The sequence below is a fragment of the Chiloscyllium plagiosum genome, unplaced genomic scaffold, assembly GCF_037043375.1.
Source record: "Chiloscyllium plagiosum isolate Xiang-an unplaced genomic scaffold, Cpla_swu_hap1 HiC_scaffold_27, whole genome shotgun sequence".
NCBI lineage: Eukaryota > Metazoa > Chordata > Chondrichthyes > Orectolobiformes > Hemiscylliidae > Chiloscyllium > Chiloscyllium plagiosum.
In genome coordinates, this window is record NW_028270165.1 from 36,233,383 (window position 1) to 36,257,940 (window position 24,558).

At 45.4% G+C, this 24,558-nt stretch overlaps 3 non-coding genes across 3 annotated transcripts; all 3 read right to left on the bottom strand.

Moving 5' to 3' along the window:
• Nucleotides 1-2,835: 2,835 nt before the first annotated feature.
• Nucleotides 2,836-2,907, bottom strand: trnae-cuc (transfer RNA glutamic acid (anticodon CUC)). Its single transcript has one exon. It is a non-coding gene; the product is annotated as a tRNA-Glu (tRNA).
• Nucleotides 2,908-6,133: 3,226 nt separating this feature from the next.
• Nucleotides 6,134-6,207, bottom strand: trnan-guu (transfer RNA asparagine (anticodon GUU)). Its single transcript has one exon. It is a non-coding gene; the product is annotated as a tRNA-Asn (tRNA).
• A 3,278-nt stretch (nucleotides 6,208-9,485) lies between these two features.
• On the bottom strand, nucleotides 9,486-9,559 carry trnan-guu (transfer RNA asparagine (anticodon GUU)). The gene has a single exon. It is a non-coding gene; the product is annotated as a tRNA-Asn (tRNA).
• Between the last annotated feature and the right edge of the window lie 14,999 nt (nucleotides 9,560-24,558).

The following is a 24,558-nucleotide window of genomic DNA, read 5'->3' on the forward strand; positions in this document are numbered from 1 at the left end:
CCAACTTGTCCATGCTGACCTGATATCCTAAATTAATCTAGTCCCATTTGACAGCACCTGACCCATATATTCTGGCAGCTCATTTCATATATGTACCACCCCCTGCATGAAGACGTTGTCCCTTTAATATATTTCGCCTCTCATCCTAAACCTATGCCCTCTAGTTCTGGACTCCCCCACCCCTGAGAAAAGACCTTGTCTATTACCCTGTCCATGCCCCTCATGATTTTGTAACCTCTATTAGGTCACTCCTCTGCCTACGATGCTCCAGGTAAAACAGCTTCAGCCTATTCAGCCTCTCCCTGGAGCTCAAACCCTACAACCCCCAGCATCATTCCCATAAATCGTTTCTCATGGAGAAGTTAACGTTTCAGTCCTGAAGAAGGGTTAATACCCAAAACGCTGACTACTCCACATTCTGAGGTTGTATTCTCCCAACCTCCTGCTTGCAACTTCGGGTTGCAATATGTAGTGGCTCAGTGGTTACCACTGCAGGCTCACAGCGCACGGGACCCATGTTTGACTCCAGCCTTGGATAGCTGTCTGTGAGGAGTTTGCACAATCTCCCAGTGTCTGCATGGGTTTTCTCTGGGTGATCCTGTCTTCTTACATAAACCAAAGATGTGCAGGTCATGTTGATTGGCCATGCTTAATTGCCCATAGAGTTAGGTACATTAGTTAGAGGGAAATGGGTGTGGATGGGTTACTCTTCGGAGGGTTTGTGTGGACTTGTTGGGACAAATGGCCTGTTTCCTGTATCTAATCTCATCTGCACTAATTGTGTCTCTAACGAATGGCAGAGTAGACTCGACGTGCCCAATGGCCTAACTTCTGCTCCGATAGTCTTGCGGTCTGAGGTTTATTTGGATCATTTCATTGGCAATGTGCAGTCCCTGGCTCAATGAGCAGCAGTGCCCCCGCTGGTGCTTCCGCAAGTTGCAAGCAAACATGAACCTCTTCCCACACTCGGGCCAGCTGAAGGGCCTCCCACTGCTGAAGGACACACAGGTGTTTCAGCAGGGTGGAGGAATTGCTGAAGGCCTTCCCGCACTCAGGTCAGCAGAATGGCCTCACCCCCCCCTGCCCCCGTGTGGACCAGCTGGTGCTTCCGCAGTGTGGAGGAGCGGATAAAGCCCTTCCCACACTCGGGGCAGGAGAACGGCTTCTCCCCAGTGTGGACGGACTGGTGCCTCAGCAGGGCTGAGGAATTGCTGAAGGACTTCCTGCACTTAGGGCAACTGAACGACCACTCCCCCATGTGGACTCACCAATGGGCCAGCAGGTCGGAGGAAAGAGCAAAGCCCTTCCTACACCGGGGCAGAAGAACGGCCTCTCCTCAGTGTGGACCCATTGGTGTCTCAGCAGGTGGGAAGAACTGCTGAAGGCCATCTCGCACTTGGGGCCGGAGAACAGCCTTCCCCGGTGTGGACCAACTGTTGCGGCAGCAAGCAGAGGAATCACTGAAGGCCTTTCCACACTCAGGGCAGCAGAAGGGCCTCTTCCCCTCTGTGGACCCACTGGTGCTTCAGAACCCTTTCAAATTTCACAGTATCCTTCTGATAGGAGACCAGAATTGCACACAATATTCCAAAACTGGTCTAACCAATGTCCTGTACAGCCACAACATAACTTCCCAACTCAAATACTCAGTCAGAGGATTGCGAAAGCTTTCAAAACCCACAAAACAAACAGGAAAGAATGGAGGGACAAACGAATTTTTGAGAGTCAGCTTGGAAGCATCAATGAGAAATCGGCGGACTGGGTTTATTGGGTACCCGTTCTCCTTAAATACACTATATACGTATTCCTCTTGTGCTCTTCGTAGTTTCTCTGTGCTGCAGTGTGTAGTGGCTCGTTGAAATAATGTCCTGATGCAGCAACGTTTGTGGGTGTTGGGATGATTGTTTCTGTGGTTAAGAATTTGGTTTGTGTGTGTTGTTTTTCTGTAGATGCTAGTTTGAAGTTCCCCATTGACTGTTCGCTCTACTGTGACATCTAAGAATGGGACTTTGTTGTTGTTCTCCTCTTCAAACCAGGAGCCCCCCTCAGCACCAATATGCAGACGAGTCAAAGGCCTCCACTGAAAACACCAAGTCGAAGATTCACGCCACTCCATTTACTCCATCCAAGAATTCCTGAACACCAAAGACACTAAGATAGTAGAGGATGGAACAATGATGTTCTTTGACATAACAGCCCTGTTCACATCAATTAACATCAACTTGGCCAAACAAAACTGAAGACACTACTCGAAGAACCAGAGACATAAACACAGCACCAACTTCATCAGCAAAGATAGCACTGTCAACCTCGTAGAACTATGTCTTACCACCCACTTCATATTCAGTAACAATCCCTCCAAACAAATCAACGAAATACCCATGAAACCACCAGTATCAGGATTCCACGCAGAAGCAATAATGCAGAGACTCGAACAAACAGCCCTTCCAACGATCCACCCAAACTTTGGGTCCACTACAGTGATGACACTTTTGTCATCAAAAAGTGAAACAAATTAGAGGAAACCTACAACACCATCAACAATATCCTCGCTGACATAAAATTCACAAAAGAGGAGAACAACAACAAAGTGCCATTTCTAGATGTCACAGTAGAGCGAACAGTCAATGGTAAATTCAAAACAGCGTCTACAGGAAAACAACGCACACGAACCAAGTACTGAACTACAGAAGCAATCATCCCTCCACATACAAACAAATCTGAATCAGGACACTATTTCAACGAGCCACGACACACTGCAGCACCCAGGAACGACTATAAATAATGACACAGCGCATTTAAGAAGAATGTGTAGCCTGCACCCCTGAAAATGGCTTCCCTGACCAGGAATCGAACCCGGGCAGCGGCGGTGAGAGCGCCAAATCCTAACCACTAGACCACCAGGGAGATGCGGATTCCGCTTGTCAGCTCTCCTAAAAAATTACTTTCCTGCCCGGAAATCGAACCTGGGCCGCGGTCGTCAGCAAGCTTTCACCTGTGCATCCACCAATGTCATTTCTTGTATCCATTGCTCCCGATGCGGTCTCCTCTACATTGGGGAGGCTGGAGACTCCTCGCAGAGTCCAGTCACGGCGCTTGATAAAATATTTCCAGGACACCCGCAACAATCAACCCCATCGCCCTCTGGCCCAACATTTCAACACCCCCTCCCACTCTGCCGAGGACATGCAGGTCCTGGGCCTCCTCCATCGCCGCTCCCTCCCCACCCGATGCCTGGAGGAAGAACGCCCCATCTTCCGCCTCGGATAAATTCAAACCCAGAACATTAATGTAGACTTCACCAGTTTCCTCATTTCCCCTCCCCACACCTTACTTCAGTTCCAAACTTCCAGCACAGTGCTATCCTCATGACCTGTCCTACCTGCCAATCTCCCTTCCCACCTATCCGCTCTACCCTCCTCTCTGACCTTTCACCTCCATCCCCACCCCCATTCACCTATTGTACTCTTTGCTACCTTCGGCCCAGCACACCTCCACCCCCCAATTTATCTCTCCGCCCTGGAGGCGTCCTGCTTCCATTCCTGATGAAGGGCTTTTGCCCGAAAAGTCGATTTTCCTGCTCCTCGGAAGCTGTCTGACCTGCTGTGCTTTTCCAGCACCACTCTGATCTAAACTCTGGTTTCCAGCATCTGCAATCCGCACTTTTGCCTACCCAATAAACCCAGTGTGTCGATTTCACATCAACAAACTGACACAAGCAGACACAACGTGTGCAGAAACCCTAGCCACATTACTTTACATAAAAGACATCTGGGAAATGATGTCCAGACAACTCAACGCTCTCAGCATCATGGTAGCCCACAAACCTACCAACACACTTAAACAGCGGCTAATGAACCTGGAATAGCCTATACAAACAACCCGCAAACGAATGTTATTTACAAAATACCATACAAGGAAATTTATACATGAACTCTGCCGCACAGTTCTCTGTGGCAAGAAATGCTGGGATGAGATAAGGAAGACTGTTTTCAGCCAAAACGAATCGGCACTAACTGGACAGCCATTTAAAATCAACGCTGTAATGCCAGGATGCAAGATCCAACAGGATGAACAGATTTCTTATTTCCTGAAGATTTACAAAGCTGAGACTGGGTTTTGGTGTTTGTTCCCTTTCCACTCCCAGGAGCTGCAGTGGTTGTGGAGGTGAGTTGGAGAAAGTGAAATATGTCCATGAGCAGCGTGTGGGGCTCTTTCAGCTTCCCCTCCTCTGACAGCGCTGTGACGTGACTCTGATGTTCTCAGGGACACTTACTGACGCGAGACAGTGAAAAGATTCCCATTCCCGCAAATCAGGAATTCAAACCGTATGCCGGCTTCAGGACAATGAGAAAGATTAATTGGAGTGTGTGAAGAAGCTGTGAGCTGCATTTCAAAGAGGTAGGTGGAGTCAGATGCCTCATCCATTGCGCCCCGGCCCTGTGCGGACCTGACGCCACCATGCTGCTGAGTTCTGACGTTAACACGGACATGCGCAGCAATGGGAACATTCACAAGAGGAACAGCCAAAGATAATCACCGTCACTGCTTACCTTCCATTGTCCCAACTTGGTGAAGCAGTATCTTTCACTGGCAAATAAAACACATTCGTCCTCAGGTGCCTGCTTCATTTCGATCACGACTTCACGCCCCTCACTGTTCTCGTCTCATTTCCAAACACTTGGCTCATAGCCTCAAAAGTAGCTCTGTGGGTATCTGCTTGTTCCACCCTGACAGGCAATGGGTTGCAGATTTCCAACCCCTCCACTGATGTGAATCTTAAAGAAGAAACCGGGGAACAGTCTTCCTTTCTTTTTGACGACATTTCTCAACTGTCGTCGGCAAGGTTCACACCTGCGTGGGGAAACCGCAATCGATCTCAAATCCATCGTATTAACCACTCGACCCACGAATAAAGAACCACACTGACAGCTTCATTTCTCAGGTCTCTCTGTCTGTGGAGCTGAGAAATAGTGAGTTATTGCTGGGTTTGTTTGAATACAATCACTTCACAGGTTTCGAAAGGGTTACATATCTGCACATGGCGAGTCTGGTTGTTTCATCACGAAAGATGAAATAAACTTTCAGTTAAAAGCAAAAACAGAAATTGCAGGAGCAACTCAGCAGGTCAGGCACCATCGGTGGAAAGAGAATCAGAGACAATATTTCAGAACTCTGTTTTCTCCCACAGGTACTGCCAAACCTGCTGAGTTTCTCCAGCAGCTCCTCTTTGTGTCTCTGATTCTCAGCATCCGCAGTCCTTTACGTTAGAAATTAAATCAATTCAGCCTCATGTGCAGGAATGAGAATCCTTTCAATTTCCCAAAAATTGGCAGAGATTTCAAGGCATTTGGAAAAAAAAGTAAAAGTGACATTAGGAAGAACACTTTCTTGTCCCTGTCTGACCGTGACAAGGAGGCAGATTCAAGAACACAAAAGGGAATTCGGTGGTCATGTCCAAAGTTACAATGTGGAGATTTACAGGGCGAAGGCAAGAGAATGATACGAATAGAGACTCTCATTTAATTGCTGTGGAGAACCAGCAGATCTAATGTGGGCCTCAAATTGCGCTGTGACACGTGTTGTGATTCAGAGTGAACTCACAGTTCATTCAACGGAAGGTGGGGATTTAGAAAAGTTTATATTTATACAATCTCCTCACGTCAACGCAACAACAAAGTGGTTTAATTATCCGCCAGTGGAGAGAACCCGGTTCCTGGAGATGGGACAAAGAGCTGGCTCAGGGATATCAATCCACATTGCTCTGTTTGCAACGAGTTCAGAGGGAGAACATTGGAGGGACAAAGGAATGAATAACGATCTGTGTCGGAGGGTGGCTAACTGTTCATGGAGACTATTCCTGGCTAACAATAAGTCGTGTGTAACAGCAGACGATGTGATAACAAGGCCTCGTGTGGGTGTGATAGGGGTCAAGGGCATGGGGGTGTTCGGGTCCAAATAATATTGAACTCGATATTGAAGACTGGAGGGCTGTAGGATTCCAAATGAAAAATGAGGCGTTGGCATTCCATCTGGAGCGGAGCTTTGCTGGAACACTGCTGCATGCCTGAGACAGAGATATTGGCCAGGGAACAGGGTGGCGTGTTAAAGAGACAGGCAAGCAAAAGATCATCGCCTCTGGGTGGGCTCGAACCACCAACCTTTCGGTTAACAGCCGAACGCGCTGACCAATTGCGCCACAGAGACAGGCGATGACATGGGCGGCGCCATCGCTGAGGGGAGGCTATTAGTGAATTCATAATTCAGCCTCCCCGCCTCGAATTCCAATTGTCGTCTATCAGTTTTACTTTTCCATAATAAAGCCTGGGAGATTTATTGTGGAAACACCGGGGACAGGCTGGAGACACATCCATGTCAGGAGGAACTAGATTTCTTATTCCGGGCCGTCGCCCTTCGAGCCTTTCAGTGTTTTGCCTGTTCCCGAGTTCATTGGCTCGGAGGCGAGAAGGTGTTTGAATTCCTGATGTGCAAGAACGACAATTCTTTCAATGTCTCAGATCAGTTCATGTCCCGAGAACATCAGAGTCAATCTCGCGGCCTCTTTAACAAGGGGACGGTGTCTGGACTGTCTCTACTCAGTCGGACAGTTCATCTTTCATTCTCCTCTAAATCCGCTTCCCAAAGAGTTTCAAAAGATTCACAAAGCTGGAGACTGGGATTTCTGTTTTGCTTCATGAACATTTTTTCATTTCCTAACTGACAATATTTTGCCAAAATCTCTTCCCAATTGTACGCCTTGCGTCATGTCCAGGGATGAGGAATTTCCATTTTGGGGAGACATTCCCAAGGTTGGGAATGTTCGCTTTGGAGCAAAGAAGGTTAACTGGAGATTTCCTGGGGCTGTTGGTAATGATGGGAGATGGGAGAAGATGGGAATGGGCAGATTAATGATCAGAAGAATCAATTGCCACTGACCAGAGTCAGTTACCAGAGGACAGGGATTGAAGTTCTTGAATGAAAAGCAGCACTTGTGCCGAATAAACACAGAGAATACTGCAGAAAGCCAACAGGTCGAGCAGCATCTGGTGAAAGGTAAACAGAGCTGACGTTGTGAGGCTGTAACGTTGTTTGTTCAGAACCCGAGGTTCCTGCATGGCAATCAATTCCCAGACATGAGAAAACGGGACATTATTGAGACGGGTTTTGTGAAGTTTGAGCGATAATACAACCAAAAGGAAGTCATTTAAAATCGTCAGCGAAGAAAACATAGTCAGCAGGTTACCACCTTGAGTGGGGGAGGCCCAAAGGATCTCTACGCCGACACCTTAAGTGTTCAGCCACAACGATCGCCCAACGTTGTGGTCTAAAATGTCTCATGGAATGGTTCTAACAGGAAAGGTGAGTATTGGACTTGTCCTGTCTGCGCCATAGCCCCAACGTATCCTGTTCCCCTGGATTTGATCAGGACAGAGGAGGCTGATGGGAGATCGAATTGAACTGCACACATTGATGAGAGATAGAGCGGGTGGGAAGGATCCATTCCCATGCATAGAGAGATTAATAATCAGGGCCGAAAATAAGAAATTTGGTGTTCATTCAGCAAAGCTAATGTAGAACTGTTCACAGAAAATTGTGATGAAAGTCCCTCGAGTTATTTTGATGAGAAGTGTTGATGATGCTAATAGAATCGATAGGATGAACGTAGATTGGTAAATGTATTTGGTGACAGTTCTGTTCTAGCCCTGTGAGCGAAACCTGGATCTGAAGGAATAAAGGGGATATTAAAAACATCGATCTGAAATTGGCTACGTGACAAGAAACAGAGCCATCATTAACAGTTAGCTTTTGAACTGGAAAAGCTTTCTCGTCAAATTAGCTTGAGGCTTGAGGTATGCAAGGTCAAGATAATTTAGGTAAAACACGGAAACGCTATCCTCATTAGCAGACAGTGAAAGGATTACAATACGCAAATTAAACATTTTCGACAAATGATACAGGGGACTGGGAAGATAAGTATTATAAACTGTGAACAACAAAGTTCTGGAGCACAACACTTACATTCAAAGACCGAAAACATCCAGGTCCTGATTAATCAGATTGCATTGTGGTGCTTTTCTGCAAAACATCCACTTGCAATGTCCTACAAAAGAGTGACAAAACCCTTCCCTCTCAGCCCAGGATAGAAAATCCGAAGGGATGAACGTTTGCTGATTTTCTGAAGATTCACAAAGCTAAGACTGGGTTTTGGTGATTGTTTCCTTTCCACTCCCAGGAGCCGCAGTGGTAGAGGCGTTGAGTTGGGGAAAGTAAAATGTGCCCGTGAGCAGCGTGTGGGGCTATTTCAGCTTCCCCTCAACTCCAGCGCTGTGACTTGACTCCGATGTTCTCAGGGTCATTGACTGACGGGAGACAGTGAAAAGATTCTCATTCCCGCAGCTCGGGAATTCAAACCGTATGCCGGCTTCAGGACAATGAGAAAGATTAATTGGGGTGTGTGAAGAAACTGTGAGCTGCATTTCAAACAGGTAGGTGGAGTCAGTTGCGTCATCCATTGCGCCCCGGCCCTGTGCGTATCTAACGCCACCATGCTGCAGAGTTCTGACGTGACACGGGCATGCGCAGCAATGGGAACACTCATAAGGTGAACAACCAAAGGTAATCATCGTCACTGCTTCCTTTCCACTGGCCCAACTTTGTGAAGCAGTATCTTTCACTGGCAAAGGAAACACCCTTGTCCTCAGGTGCCTGCTTCATTTCGATCACGATTTCAAGCCCCTCACTGTTCTCATCTCATTTCCAAACACTTTGCTCACAGCCTCAAACGAAGCTGTGCGGGTATCTGCTTGTTCCACCCGAACAGGCAGTGGGTTGCAGATTCCCACCAGTCCCAATGTGAGTGAAATACCTTTCCCCCTCCACTGATTTGAATCTTAAAGAAGAAGCCGGGGAGCAAGCTCCCTTTCTTTTCGACGACATTTCTCATTTTGTACTCGACAGGGTTCACACCTGCGTGGGGAAACCGCAATGGATTTCAAGTCCATCGCATTAACCAGTCGGCCCACGAATACAGAACCACACTGACAACTTCACTTCCCAGGTCTGTCTGCCTGTGGAACTGAGAAAGAGTGAATCATCGCAGAGTTTGTTTGAATCCAATCACTTCACAGTGATTCGAAAGGGTTAAATATCTGCACATGGCGAGTCTAGGTGTTTCATTCCAAAAGGTGAAATGAACTTTCCGTTAAGAACATAACTAGAAATTGCAGGAGGAACTCGGCAGGTCCGGCAACATCTGTGGAAAGAGAATCAGAGACAACATTTCAAAATTCTGTTTTCTCCGACAAGTACTGTCAAACTGCCGAGTTTCTCTTTTTGTCTCGGCTTCTCAGAATCCACAGTCCCTGACGTTAGACATTAATTCAATTCAGAAACCCCTTTGTGGAGAGGATTTCCGTTTGGGGAACATTTTCCTGACCCCATTAAAAGCGTTCATCTTCGAAGCCAAGGAAGAAAAGCGAACACACCGCCCCTGGGTGGGCTCGAACCACCAACCTTTCGGTTAACAGCCGAACGCGCTGACCAATTGCGCCACAGAGACAGGCGCTGGCGTGGACTGCACCATCGCTTAGGTGAGGCTATTAGCGAATTCTTAATTCAGCCTCCCCGCCTGGAATTACAATAGTTGTCTTCCGCGCAGTCTTGCGAGACATCCCGGCTTTCTTAACTTGACTTGTGCAAAAATGCCCGATTAAACTTCTCAAAAAGAACCTTCGTTAAAAGAGGCTGAGCTCCCTGGAGTACGAATGGGACAGGAAGTAAAATGATTGGAGATAGCATTGAACAGGTTGACGTGTTTACTTCCCTAATTTTCTTATCCCAGTGCCAATTGGCACGTGGCTTGGGCAGTCATGTTATTACACACACTGGAGCAGTGGGATTTGAACCTGAGCCTCAGGGCTTTATGGGAGACTACAGCTGCACCACAAAAAAGAACTCTAGTAAATAGGTCCTCTTCTGTTGAATGAGAGGAAACAGCTTCCTCCTCAACATGAGACACGACCACTGTACCCTCCGTGCCCATTACAATAAATTGAGCCTTCTCCTGTTGAATGAATGAGTGGGAACCCCTCTCCGAGCTCCAAGAAGCGGGGGGCCCGGCTGGAGGCTGGATTTGCTCAAGGCTTGTATCTATTAACTTATTTAAATGGTACCTACTGTATGGGAGTATGGTTTACATTAAAACCGGAGGGTCATGTCAGAGTGTTTGTTTATATTGAGCAGTTGTAGTTGGTAAAATACACTCCCTGGAGGAGCACCTTCTATGCTGCTGCATTTCTTGCCTTCTGCCCTTCCCCCATTTGTTATCTCTCATCTCGATTTTACATTTTCAGTCAAATTTAATTTCACATTAATCAGCCTTGTATTCACTGTGTATTATTAATTAATCTGTTGGATTATTGTAATGGTGTAATTTCATTTATGTTGTCTGAGTTTGACATTGAATATGCAGGTGTGAATGCCAGTAAGTTGTAAAAATAAATCAAGAACTTGTGCTTTTTAAACAAAAAGACGAGTTCAATGGTATTACTGGCATTGTCTCCTTTGAGGATGATGATTATAGTCTGACCAACAAACAATTTCATGCAGTCACCCAGTTTAATTAAAGTCTTTTGGAAAATAATTCTGGCAGGTAAAGATTTATACAACCCAAAATACGATTGGTAATCATGTGTATTCTTATCTTTTAAGCCATAACAGATGGCATCGCGTGGCGATTTGAGACTGAAACTGCGCTGGAAAGAATGTAGATTGATGAGGGAAGTCAAAATGGCAGAGTCTCGGGCCACAATCTATCAGTCTGGCTTGATTGCATGAGTGGTGGTTCTTCAAAAGCACCTTCCAAGTCATGACCTCAACCACCAAGAACAAACAAGTGTGAACACAGGATTCGGACTGCAAGATATATCGCATTGTTTCTTTGTTATTGACCAAAATGCTGAAACTCACTCCTGAACATTGTTGCAGTCCACATCATATTTGTGAAGCAATTTAAGAAGCAGATCAGCACCACCTTTTCAAGGTCAGTTTGGGAAGAGTTGTTGGCACAGCCAATGATATTCACATCTTATGAAATAGTAAGCAAAGAGCCCACGGTGTTGGGAGGCTGTATGTTAGCATGGATAGATGATTGGCTAACTACCACAGTTGTGGTAAGTGGCATGTTCAGGATGACAACTTGTAACTAGTGGTGTACCACAGGGATCAGCGCTGGGGGCAACATTATTTACAATATATACACGAATTACTTGGATAAGTGAAGGTACTATTGCTAAATTTGCAGAAGAGACAGTTGATGTGAAAGCAGGTGGTGAGGATGACATTAGATATCTGGAGAGGGATATAGACAGGTTAAGCAAATGAGCGAAAGCTTGACAGATGGGGAAATGAGGTAATGCAGTTTGTCAGGAGGTGAAGAACTGAATATTAATTGGAGAAAGCTTTAGAATAGAGGGATTTGGAATCACGTCCACGAATCTCTTCATCCAATTTCAGTGAGTAATAGGGAGACAAATGGGAGGTTGGCCTTTTCAATAGAGTAGAAATGAGAGGAAGGTTATAGTGAACCTATGTAAGGCATTAGTCAGGCCACAACTGAACACTGTGAACAGTTTAGGGACCTTTACCTGAGGAAAGATATCTTGGCATTGGAGGCAGGCCAGAGAAGGTTGACCATGATGATACCAGGGATGGAAAGAATGTCTTATGAGGAGAACTGAATAGGTTGGACCTGTGCTTATTGGAAGTTAGAAGAATTAGAGGTAACCTTATTGTCACGTACAAGATTCTGAGGAGACTTGACAGGCTAGACGTGGAAAAGTGGGTGAGTCTGGGACCAGAGGAAGTAACCTCCAAATAGGAGATTGCATGTTTAGGACAGATAGGAATTTCTCCTGAGGGCAGTAAATCTGTGGAACTTGATACTACAGAGGGCTGTTGAGCCTTGGTTTTTACGTGCATTCAAGGTTGAGATACATTTTTTTTAATCATTAAGCAAATTGAGGATTATAGGGAAATGGCAGCAAAATGGAGTAAATGTTTGCCAGAATAATCGTGATCTGAATAAATGGCAGAGTCAACTCAATGGGCTGAATTGAATAGTAAATAGTAAGGAGGAAAAGGATGCAACTGGCAATGACAGACCAGTCAGTGTTGGGAAGCCTAGAGATTGTAGGGAGTTGGTAGCATTTGGGCATTGTTCGTGGATTTAACATCTGGAGTTTCAAATTGATGCTGCTATGGCCCCGATGCAATTTGAAATCAATTTATGTATCTGAAATATTAACTTATCGCTGCTTTGGTGATCTTATCAATTGTCATAAGTACCTATCTTGTTCACTAATAACCTTTTTTAAGGAAGGAAATCTTCAGTCCTTTCCCAGTTTGGTGAATGTGTCACTCTTGATCCAAAGTCATGTGGTTGACTCTTAACTGCTCTCTGAATTGGCACTTGGTTTTTTTTTGGGAGACCAAGTGTCACGTTCCATGAATGAATAAAGAAAAATATTCAGGACAAGATTGTCAATGTCACTGTCAGTGAAGGGAAGATTGTGATCTCGTGATACTGGTTAAGTAGCCCATAGATCTCGCTCTTCTGAGAACAAAAATTAAAATCCCATCATGGATGCTAGTGGACTTTATTTTCAACGAATAAAAAGATCTGGAAATGAGAGTTTGTCTCTGTACTGGCAACCAGGAAACCATTATTGGCTAAGACAATGAATTGCAGCTGTTGGAGATCAGCAACAAAAGGCACAATTGCTGGGGAAATGCAGCAGGTCTGGCAGGATCTGTGGAAAGAAAACAGTTAATGTTTTGAATCCAGCCTAATTTTGAAGGGCCACCGGGCTCAAAACAGTAACACTGTCGTCTCCTCATAGATGCTGCCAGAACTGTTGTTTTTGTCCAATCATTACAGAGTGTTGTGAAAGTGTTCTTTTAGGGAGGGAAATCTACCACTCACAACTCTACACACGCGTGCACACTCTCACATCACGTGACTCCAGACCTACTACAATGTGGTTGACTCTCAACTGCCTTCTAGCATGTAGCCTATTGCTCAGTCCAAAGACCATGAGGGATGGGGAGCAAATGTTGGACGTGCTAGTAACAATTCCATCCCTCAAAATATTTTCTTATATATTATAAAGCATAGGTTAATGAAGGACAACCAAAACTATGGGAAAGTCATGCCCAACTAACCTGATTTGCTTGTAGTTATAAATATTGTTTTAAAATCCTCTTCAGAGAGGACATTGGTTCCATCATTGTTGCAATACTGCATGCAATTCTGTGCTTTCTGCTGCAGGAAGGGTGTTGTGAAACTTGAAAGGGTCAGAAAACATTTACAAGGATGCTGCCAGGGTTGAAGGGTTTGAGCTACAGGAAGAGATTGAATAGACTGGAGCTCTTTTCTCTGGAGCTTTGAAGGCTGAGAGGTGACATTAAAGGCATTTATAAAATCATGAGGGACATGGATAGGGTAAATAGGCAAGGTCTTTTCTCTTGGGGTGGGGGAGTCCAAAATTAGAGGGCATAGGTTTAAGGTTAATGGCAAATGGAGTTTAATATAGATAAGTGTGAGGTCTTACATTTTGTATAGTCAAATCAAGGTAGGAATTTCATGGTGAATGGTAGGACCTTAAGGAGTGTAGTGGAACAGAGGGATCTTGGAGTACATGTTCACAGTTCTCTGAAAGTGGAGTCACAGGTAGAAAATTTGGGCACACTGGCCTTCATCAATCATGGCATTCAGTATAAAATACCGAATTAGAGTCGAGATAAGCACCAAATAATAATACATACCAACAAGCACCAAATATGTTTCCTATGCAGTATTTCAAACCAAGAGATGTAAGGGTGCAGGTTCATAGCTCCTAGAAAGTGGAGTCATGGGTAGACAGGGCAGTGAAGAAGACTTTTGGCATGCTTGCTTTCATCAGTCAGAGCACTGAGTACAGGAGTTGGGATGAATTGTTGCAGCTGTCACAGACTCCACACAACAACACACGACGTGACCCTGCCCTCCCCTGACTGACTGTCCCTTTGCATATCAGGGGAAAGACACCTCTTTAATTGTGATGATCAGAAAACATGCCATCCTTCAAAAAAAGGGATGTGTTCACAAATATTTGGACAGAGGAAGGAAGATGCAGTCTGGGTGAAGATCAATCTTCATTCAGAGAGGGAGAGGAAGAGCAGCAGCAGCTTCAGAAGTTCATGGTCCAACTTCTGAAAAGACCTTGTCTGATTTGCAGTTGTTCCTGGACTTGTAATATCGTACTGCAGCATATTGTAGATCTTCAGTAAGAGTGTGAATACTGCACTACAGAGGTCCATTTGCAACTTGAGTCCATGTGAACTCTTCGTGGAGGTATGCAGTCTGCCACATAACCCTGTTGGTTTACAGTTACATATAGATCTAAACAAAGATCTTTGGAATTGAGAGGAAAGAATGTTCCACAGTAACGAGAATTACGTTCAGACTTTCTATCATGGACTGACTGTGATGACCTTTGCAATCACTTCACAGGAATATTACAAGAGAAGAATTTGGCGGCAGAAATCTCAGACCAAACATCAGATCAAAGTCTGACAGTCACTTGATTCACGAGGACGTGGATATTGATGGCCTTGAAAACAAAGGGGAGAAGGTCTGTCTGCTTAGTTCGGTTTTAAACGTCAGTGTGACTGGAAACTCAGAGTCTCACAAACCCACACACCCGAGTAGTGACTGGAACAAGCTTTACAGACTGAATGAGAGTGTTCCACTTATCAGGGGGTTCACCAGTAACACCACACACATGCTGTAAGCGTGAGCAAGTTTTCAACAGATTGTTAAGGTCTGAGACAGACGAGGGCATCTGCACCATGGAGAAACCGTGGAAATGTGGGGAGTGTGGGAATGGTTTTCCTTCGCCATTTGCGCTGGAGATTATTGGCGTTTGCACACCGGGCAGCGGCTGTTCACCTGCACTCAGTTACACCACCTCCTGGCCCACCAGTGGGTCCACACCAGCAAGAACCCGTTCATCTGTCCCGTGTGTGGGCAGGGCTTCACTCAGTCACACCACCTGCTGCCGCATCAGCGGATGCACACCAGGGAGAAACCGTTTTCCTGCTCCGTGTACGGGAAGGGCTACACCCAGTCGTATCACCTGCTGCTCAGTTTCTGCGTCCACACTGGGGAGAAGCCGATCACCTGTCCCGTGTGGAGCAATATCTTCTGTGATTCCTTCACCCTGCGCAAACACCAGCACATCCACACCAAGGAGCGGCCGTTCACCTGTCCAGTGTGTGGGAAGGGCTTCACCCAGTCGTACAACTTGTGGAGACACCAGCAACTTCACAAGTGAGATGGCGCAGGGATTCAGGTTGGACTCTGCTGTTACCGTTGCTGAGAGTCACATCTTGAACCCTGTTTAGTGGGTGAAGTGGGAGGGGTAAGGGGTTCCTTTATGCTGAATGGCTGCTCTGTCACCCATTTTACTTCCAGTGGGGGCTGACGCTCTCTGAGCCTGGGATTGCACCTTCCCTACGGAAACAGTCCACAGAAGAGGCTGAAGTGCAGGTAGATCTGAAATAGATACATTTGTCTCTGTCCCATTGAGTCTCTAGCACAGTCGATCCAATTGGCCTCTGTCAGTGTTTATGCTCCACCTGAGCCTCCACCCACCCCTTCATCAGCATACAGGTATCCCCTGCTTTTTGAAAGTTCACTTTATCCCCCACCCCCTCCACCCCCAAGCCTGTGCCAATTCTTAATCCTAACTTAGGCCTGCTATTTATTGCTGATGCGTGGTTTCTGTCCCTGCATACACCTCCCATTCATGTGTCTATCCAGATACACCTTAAGTGTTGCTAAGGTGCCTCTAACCACTACATCCATTGGCAATGCATTCCAGGCATCCACCATCCAACTGTGTGAAAAAATCTTCCCTTTCAATTCTCCCGCAGACTGTACCCCTCTCGCCTTGAACTTGCGCCCTCTTGTCGTTGACTTTTCCACCCTGGTGGGGCGGGGGGGGGGGGGGGGAGCCTCTGACTATCTAACAGACTATCTGGCCCAACACCAAACATCCAAAGAATAATCCACACAGACCCATTTCCCTACCCCTATTACTCGACATTTACCCCTGACGAATGCACCTAACTTTCACATTCCTGAACACTGTGGGGCAATTTAAGCACGGACAATCCAACTTAACCTGCCAATCCCTGGGCATTGGGGTAATTTAGCATAGCCACTCCACCCTAACCTACACATTTGGGTTGTGAGACGAAACCGGAGGAAAACCATATCGACACAGGGAGAATGTGCAAACTCCACACAGACAGTCACCTGGGACTGAAATTGAACCAGTTTCCCTGGCGCTGTGAGGCATCAGTGCTAATGATTGAGCCATCACGCCGCCCCGTCCAGTCAATCTGTGTGTCTCATCATTTTGTTGAGGCCATCCCTCTGCCTCCATCTTTACAGTGAAAATAATCCAAGTTTATCCCATCTCTTCTCATAATTAGACCTCCAGACCAGGCAATGTCCGAGTGAACCTTCTCTATACCCTCTCCCAGAGCATCCATGTCCTTCTGGTAGTGTGGGGACCAGAACTGCACGCAATATTCTGAATGTGACCGGAATAAATAGCTGTAACATAACTCGCCAACTCTTACACTCAAGGCAAACGTGCTATGTGCCTTCTTGATCTCGTTACCCGCCTGTATTGCCACTTTTGGAGATGCATATGGCCAGATCCCTCTGTATGCCAGTGCTTCTATGTGGTCTGAAATTTATCGTACAATTCTTGTATTTCCTATGTATCTGTATCCAGCTTCACCTTAATTGTGTTCCCCTCTTAATCTCTTTTCCCCCATTCTCACCCCTCCACACATCAGCATATCATAAGATTATAGGAGCAGACATTATGCCATTCAACCCATTGAGTCTGCTCCACCATTCAATTATGGCTGATAAGTTTCTCAACCCCTTTCTCCCCGTAACATTCAATCCTCTTGATATTCAAGAACCTCGTCATCCCCATCTTAAATATATTCAACGATCTGGCCTCCACAGCCTTCTGGGGCAGTGAATTACATAGATACATCACTCTCTGTCTGAAGAAGTTCTCCTTATCTCAGTTCCAAAAGGTCTTCCCTTTACTTGAAGGCTGAGCCCTTGGCTCCTCGTTTCTCCTACCCATGGAAATATTTTCCCAACATCCACTCTGTCTAAGCTGTTCAGTATGCTGTAGGTTTCAATTAGTTCCCTTGTCATCTTCTAAACTCCATTGAGTATAGACCCAGAATCCTCAAATGTTCTTCATATGTTAAGCTTTTCAATCCTGGGACCTTTCTCATCAACCTCCTCTGAACATGTTCCAGGGCCAGTACATCCTTCCTGAGATATGGGGCCCAAAACTGTGTACAGTACTCCAATTGTGGCCTGACTGGAACCTTACAGATCCTCAGAAGTGTTTCTCTGCTTTTATATTCAAGTCCTGTCAAAATAAATGCCATTGTTGCATTTGCCTTCCTAACTACTGACTCAAACTGTAAGTTTACCTTGAGAGAATCCTGGGCTAGAAGTCCCAAGTCTCTTTGCTCTTCGGATTTCTGAATTTTCTCCCCATAATCCTTCTGTTCCAGGACAGCAGCAGAGACTTCCAGACACACTGATTTGTATTCCGGGATATCCAGGGATCTCAAGAACTGCCAGTATCTCAGGAGGAATCGTTATTCTGGGAGGAGGCAGAGAGGAGCGTGGTGTGCACCTGTAAACTCCAGAGCTTCCCAAACTTCAGGAGTCAACAATAACTCTTTCTGGACCAAGAAACGAAAGGGCGGACGAGAAACTGTGACACCACAGGAAGTGAAATTAGGCCATTCAGCTCATTGAGTCTGCTCCACCATTTACTCATTCTTGAGTATCAAGGGGCTCAAAGGTGATAGGGAGAATGGGGTTAAGAAACATATCAGCCATGATTGAATGGCAGAGCAGATTAAATACAATAAATGGCTTAATTTCTGCTAGTTAACATCCATGGAAAGAAGGAGGCAACACAATAAGTTGTTTCTTGGGACAGGCAAGATAATGTTATTTAATAATGGTGTGACAAAAGGACAATTAATTCTGCCTGTCGAAGGAAAGCCTTTACATAGAGGGGTTAATTGCAGGGCAGGCTGTTTCAAACAGATAGCTAACCCTCAAGGATAAGAAGGTAAGCTGCAGACCTGAGGTCTCCAGCAATGTGAGGTGATGTTAGAGTCTTTAAAAAAAACTCACACCACAGATTTGAAATTGAGGAAACGCCACCAAAATTCAACTCCAGAATGATGCAGCAGCAGCAGTACTTAGAAGAATAAGACTGCATCAAACCCCTGGACAATTCCAGAGATGGGCACTGTCGGTGGAAACCCAGATAAATTCAGCCATCAACTGGGTGATAGCCAAGTTTGGTGGGGGGTGAAGCTGAATGAACTTGAGGGGTTTTATTTGTGGTTGCTACATGCAACAAAGTGCAAATCATTGTTTCAGCAGTTGATTCTATGTGCGGTTTCTGAGTCAGGAGCCAAATTAAGGTGATTCACCCACAACCACACCAAGATGCTGGGATTAATATTGACTCCATTGCATTCAAGAGAATGTCATCAATACTGTTACAAAGCGAAGGCTGAACCCACCCACCCCACTCACCAAGATCTCAAACTGAAACGTCCAAAGAGTGGCACGTTGCCCTTTAATCTGTAAAGTCAGTGTGATAAGTGGTGTAACCTGCTGTAGTGTGAAAAGTAAATCCCTGACACTTTAAAATCGACAATCAGCAATTTATTTACCAACTCTCACGGTAAACAAATCAACAAAACTACTAACAAACTGAATAAATCCGTCCGAACTACTGGGTATTCTGGAATAAATCAAGATTCTTCTGGTATGCTGTTCCAATCAATACATGTCCCACTCAGATAATGCAAACTGGAATTTAATCTCTCAGATTACAACCAGGTTATGTGTCTTCCGGAATATTCTGTGCCATCTTCTGTCGGGGATGCCTCCTCCGATTCCTCTGTTAGGAATGCCCTTCTCTGTTTTTCTAAATGATGCTTTCTCTAATACACAGATGACTGAGAGCGCCAATTCTTTATGATAGGATTGGCCATGTTGTCAAAACTTTAGGATTTAAATTTAATAAGTTTTTGGTAGCCAATGCGGCTGATTTAAATTGATTGGTGAAATTGAAAACCGTTTTCTTGTCCTGCTAACTGTACAGCCTTTTCTAATATGTTTCAGTTCAAGTGCTTTTTGTTGTGATCATGTTGCTCCTTTAAGATTACGTTGTTGGTTTATTTTCAGGTGGGGTTGTAAAAGGCTTCCCATTCATCTAGGATTAAGGTTTTTGCTAATGGTTAACAGATACTGGCTAAGGCAACAATCCGGGAAAAGGGTTTGACATTTTTTCTTCTAAAACACTTCTACGATGAAAGGGCAGTTGTCCCATTCTTTTCCCCTGCTTTTGATTGAAAGCAAGCAGTCTGTCTGAAGCTGCTGCAGGAAGAGATGTTTCCTGATTCAACAGATGTTTCTGGCTGACTCTAAAGCTTCAGGAAAAATAGTACCAGGGTATTCAGCCTCTCCCTATAGCTCAAACCTTGCAACCCTGGCAACATCCTTCCAAACCTTTTCTAAACCCTTTCAAGTTTCACAATGTCTTAAAAAGACGTCAACTTTGCTCAACTAATGTGGGAGAATTTTCTGCATGACGCGTTGTGTCTGAAAGAGCCCTCCCCTGTGGTATGACAGAGCTGCAGTGACTTTCAAAAGCCTGACAAATGCTGTTATCAGTCAAAGATTCATTGGGAGAAGCTTCTCAGTCACATCTGTAAATGGAGAAAGTGTTTTTAATAATGAGACATGAATAAAGGGCTGCATTAATCTTTTGTTCTGAACATTTACTCATACATCACAAAACAGAGCATATGAACCCGGTCACAAGACGTCTACGGGAATATAAGACACCACTGCCGATTTCCTCACCAGGACCGACTTTGCACAGAAAACATGGACATTTTAAATGAATGGGGTGCCATTCGTTTTAAGATCAGGTGAACTTAAGAGGCACAGCATTGGCTTAGAAATGAGAGATCCTTGACACACGCACAGCCAAAATCATCACTGCCATTATTATCAAATTAGAATTTCGCCTGGATAGGCTGGGATGTTTTTCCACTGGAGCAGAGGAAGTTGAGAGGCAATATTTCCAAACCATGAGGGGTAGAGTTGGGTTAACGGTAGCTGTCTCTTCCCTCGGGGGAGGATTTCAAGAGCAAGGACGCGTTTTTATGGTGAGAGGACAAAGATGGAAGAAAAGATGTGGGGCAAAATATTTACAGAGTGTAGTTCGCCTGGGGAAACAGCTGCCAGTGGAAGTGGTTGAAGCAGGTACATTAACAACATTGAAAAGGCGTTTCAACAAATACATGGATAGCAAAGCTTTAGAAGGATATGGGCCAAGTGCAGGGAAATGAGGTTAGTGTTGACAAAGATTTTGGTCAGCATTGATCGGTTTGGGCTGAAGGGCCTGTCTCTGTGCTATAGTACTCGATGACTGGCGTCTCTTTGTAACTGACAGTGTTGAGTTTCCACATGAACAAGGAAAAAGTGAGGACTGCAAATGCTGGAGATCAGAGTTGAGAGTGTGGTGCTGGAAAAGCACCGCAGGTCAGGCAGGAGAATCGATGTTTCAGGCATAAGGACATCCAGATGAATATCTCACTAAATCATGCTGAATAAAATCTGATCTCATTCGTCAACTCTGATGCGAGGTGCTGGGGGTGGACAGGTCAGAAGTCACACAACACCAGGTGAGAATCACAATAGATTGATTTGAACTCATGAGCTTTAGAAGCACTGTTCCTTCATCAGGTGAAGTGATGAAGGAGCAGCACTAATGAAGGAGCAATGCTCGCAAAGCTTGGGATTTCAAATAGACCTGTTGGACTGTAACCTGGTGTTGTGTGACCTCTGACTTCTTCAAATGCGCATTCGTGCTGAACTTGATGGGATACTTTATCCAACTCGACGGAGTTTACTCATATCGCTTGGAGGGGTTCATTTGAAACCTTTCAGGAGGTGAATTCAACAAGATTGAATTATTCAAAGTTACTCAATTCTAAACTTACATCAGGACCAGTAGTCATAGAGAGGTACAGCGCGGAAACAGATCCTTCAGTCCAACTCGTCCACGCTGACCAGATATTCTAAATTGATCTAGTCCCATTTGCCAGCACTTGGCCCAAATCCCTCTAACCCTTTCTATTCATGTCCCCAACCAAATGTCTTTTAAATTCTACCAGCCTCCTCCACTTCCTCTGGCAGCTTATTCCATACACGCACCGCACTGCATGAAAAGTTTTCCCTTGAGGTCCATTTTAAATATTTCCCCTCTCACGCTAATCCTATGCCCTCTAGTTCTAACAACATCCTGATAAATCATTTCTGATGGAGATGTCAACGTTTCGGGTAGAACCCTTCTTCAGTCCTGAGGGATAATATTTGAAATGCTGAATTCTCCACCTCGTGGTCTGCCTGCCTTGTTGTGCCCAGCCTCCTGTTTGTCTATATTAGATTCCTGCATCTGCAGTTTTTTATTTTGTCTCTAACAAATGGTGGAGCAGGTTCGATGGGTCAAAATATCCTAACTTCTGCTCCAATGGTCTTGTGGTCTTCGGTTTGTGCGGGTCCTGGGCTCAATGAGCAGCAGCGCCCACTGGAAGCAACGTTCACAGAATCATAGAGCCACTACAGTGTGGAAACGGGCCCTTCTGCCCAACAAGTTCAGAGTCACTCTTTGAAGAGTAACTACCCAGCCACGTTCTCCTACCCTAGAAAAGAAAATAGACAGCGGAGGAGAGGACCGTGGCATCGGAGACAATGGCGGAGGTCTCAGGAGGAAGGATCCAAACGCTGGAAGACCAGGTTCGGGTTCTTCAGGAGCAAGTGGACGACCTGGAAAACTAAAGTAGAAGAAAAATCTTACACCTCGTGGTTCTTCCGGAATGCGAGGAAGGCGAAGACCTGATTGGATTCCACGGGCTGGAGTTGGACTCGGGCCTGTTGAGTTTGGAGCGGGCCCACTGGATCGAAATGCGCAGGTCTGGATCGGACCCGCAGCCCCGCGTGGTCCTAGTGCGCCTCCTGCATTATAAAGAAAAACAGTCAGTGATTGAAACAGCAAGGAGACTGGGAAGAGATCCACAGGCTTTAATGCACAAAGGGTCAAGAATAATATATTTTCAGGACTTCTCAGGAGCCTGGATTAAGAAAAGGGCACTTGATGAAGTTAAGAGATAATTAAGGGATCTGAACATACAATATTCCTTGAGGTCCCTGACCGTATTGCGTTTCACTCATGGAGGGACGGTATATCATTCTGATTCAGCAGAAAAGGCGAAGGACTTTGCGAATTCTCTGAATTAAATAAATCGAGTCGGGGTGAAGGCGAGAGGGACATCATTACAAACAATGCTACTTTTTTGCCCATTTTTTGTGGTAATCGACTTTATACGTACTGCATTGATGTGAAACTGGAATTATTTGGTATATCGGTCAGTTAGTTATTGTCTGGGGCCTTTTTTTTTACTGCTGTCCTTTTGTTTTTGGATTGAGGTGGATATACCTGTGCTTAAGATGTATGGAGAATGGGTGTGGGGAGATGGGCAGCCATTGTTAACTCTCAGAATGTAACTAACGTGTTTTTTTTTCAATCTGTAAATTGCCTGGCGTTTGGGGCAGAGACTCAGTGGAAAGGAGCCAGGATGGTAGCAATGGTGGGGGTTGGGGTGGGGCGGGGCGGGGTGGAAGAGATCTCTACTCAATTGGGGGTTATTTGTGCGTTTGCTTAAGTTATATGTGGTGGTTAGATTTTTATTAATCGTAGTTTTTAATAGGAGCAGTTTTCAGACGTTGTACAGTTAATGTCTTTGTTGCTCACCTCACCTCGGATAAGCTTCCTACTCTTGGGAAAGCACGAGCTGCCCTGGATGGCCATGGTTACTGATTCGTTCAGGCGGTGCACCTGGAATGGAAAAGGGAGCCATTCCCCCATTAAAAAGAAGGTGCTGTTAAGCCTCAGGAAGGAAAGGATGGACACATTTAATTGATAAGGAACATCTGAAACTGCAGCAAGGAGGTTATGAGAGGGTATTCTCCTCCTCCTTTAGCTCCAAGTGTAGAGGAGTGGCTATTCTGGTAAGAAGGAACCTCCTTTTCCAGGCAATTGAGCAAATTAAGGACGAACATGGACTGTCCGTCATTCTTAAAGTTCTAATACGTGGCGAAGTGTATGGCGCCCTGAATGTGTATTGTCCCCCTGGTGCACCCTCTTAAATTTCTAATTGATGCAGTTGCTAAATTAATGAGTCTTGGGGTTCGCCGCATGGTCATTGGAGGGGATTTTAATCACCGAATGGATCCCAAGGTTGACAGGGTGCCAAGGGACCTGGCAGGTACACCTGCGCAATCTAAGCAGTTGGTGGGCATGTGCGAGGAGTTGGGATTAGTGGATGTGTGGAGGCATCTCCACCCTAATGGAAGAGATTTTACTTTCTCTCCCAACCCACACAAGTACCACATGGGAACTGACACTTTTTAATGCCATTGGATTGCTTGGACAGAGCATTGGCTTGTGAAATTGGCAATATAGCTGTCTCGGACCATGTGCCAGTGTATTTAGATGGTAAAATCAAGAGTGATGGAATGGATGCACAGCACTGGTGCATGGACCCATTCCTGTTAAAGGATAGCAAATTTGTTGAGTACATCACAAGAGTTCAGAGCCTTCTTGGATATCAACTCGGGTACGGCCAGTAATCCAGAAATACTGTCGGAGGCCACTAAGGCATATTTATGAGGCCTGATTATTTTTTATTCAACGACTAGAAGGACGCAGAGGAAGGAGTAGCAACAGATGCTGGAAACCCGGCTGCAGATAGCTGAGGAAGTATATTATAATAGGCCTGCACTGGTCAAGCTGCAGCTCTCTGGGCTGCTCCCAACTCATTGCACACACTGGTGAAAAAAAGGTCTGCTTTGCTCAACAAAGATTTTTTGAATTTGGAGATAAGCCAGGTAGATATCTGGCTAGAAAGAAAAATGCTTCCCAATGTATTATGCCTGTTAGAGTGAAGGTTGGCACAGTTACCCGTGAGTTAAAAAAGATTAATGTTAGATTTAGGGAATACTTTGCAGAGTTGTATCGGTCGGAGGGAGATGAACACAGTGCAGCGAGAAGTCAGGCCTTTTTTGAGATCCTGCACCTCCCTCGTAAAAACGCGGAACAGGTTTCCTGTTGAATATGCCTTTGACGATACATGAGGTGCAGGATGCAATAAACATCTCCAAGGTGGCAAAGCACCGCGGTCAGATGGATTCCCAAGTGAATTATATAAGGAATTCATAAATGTGTTGGTGGAGCCACCTCTGGGGATGTATAGCTATTCATATATACAGGATTAGGGAGTCTAGTATCTCCCTTATTTTAAAGAAGG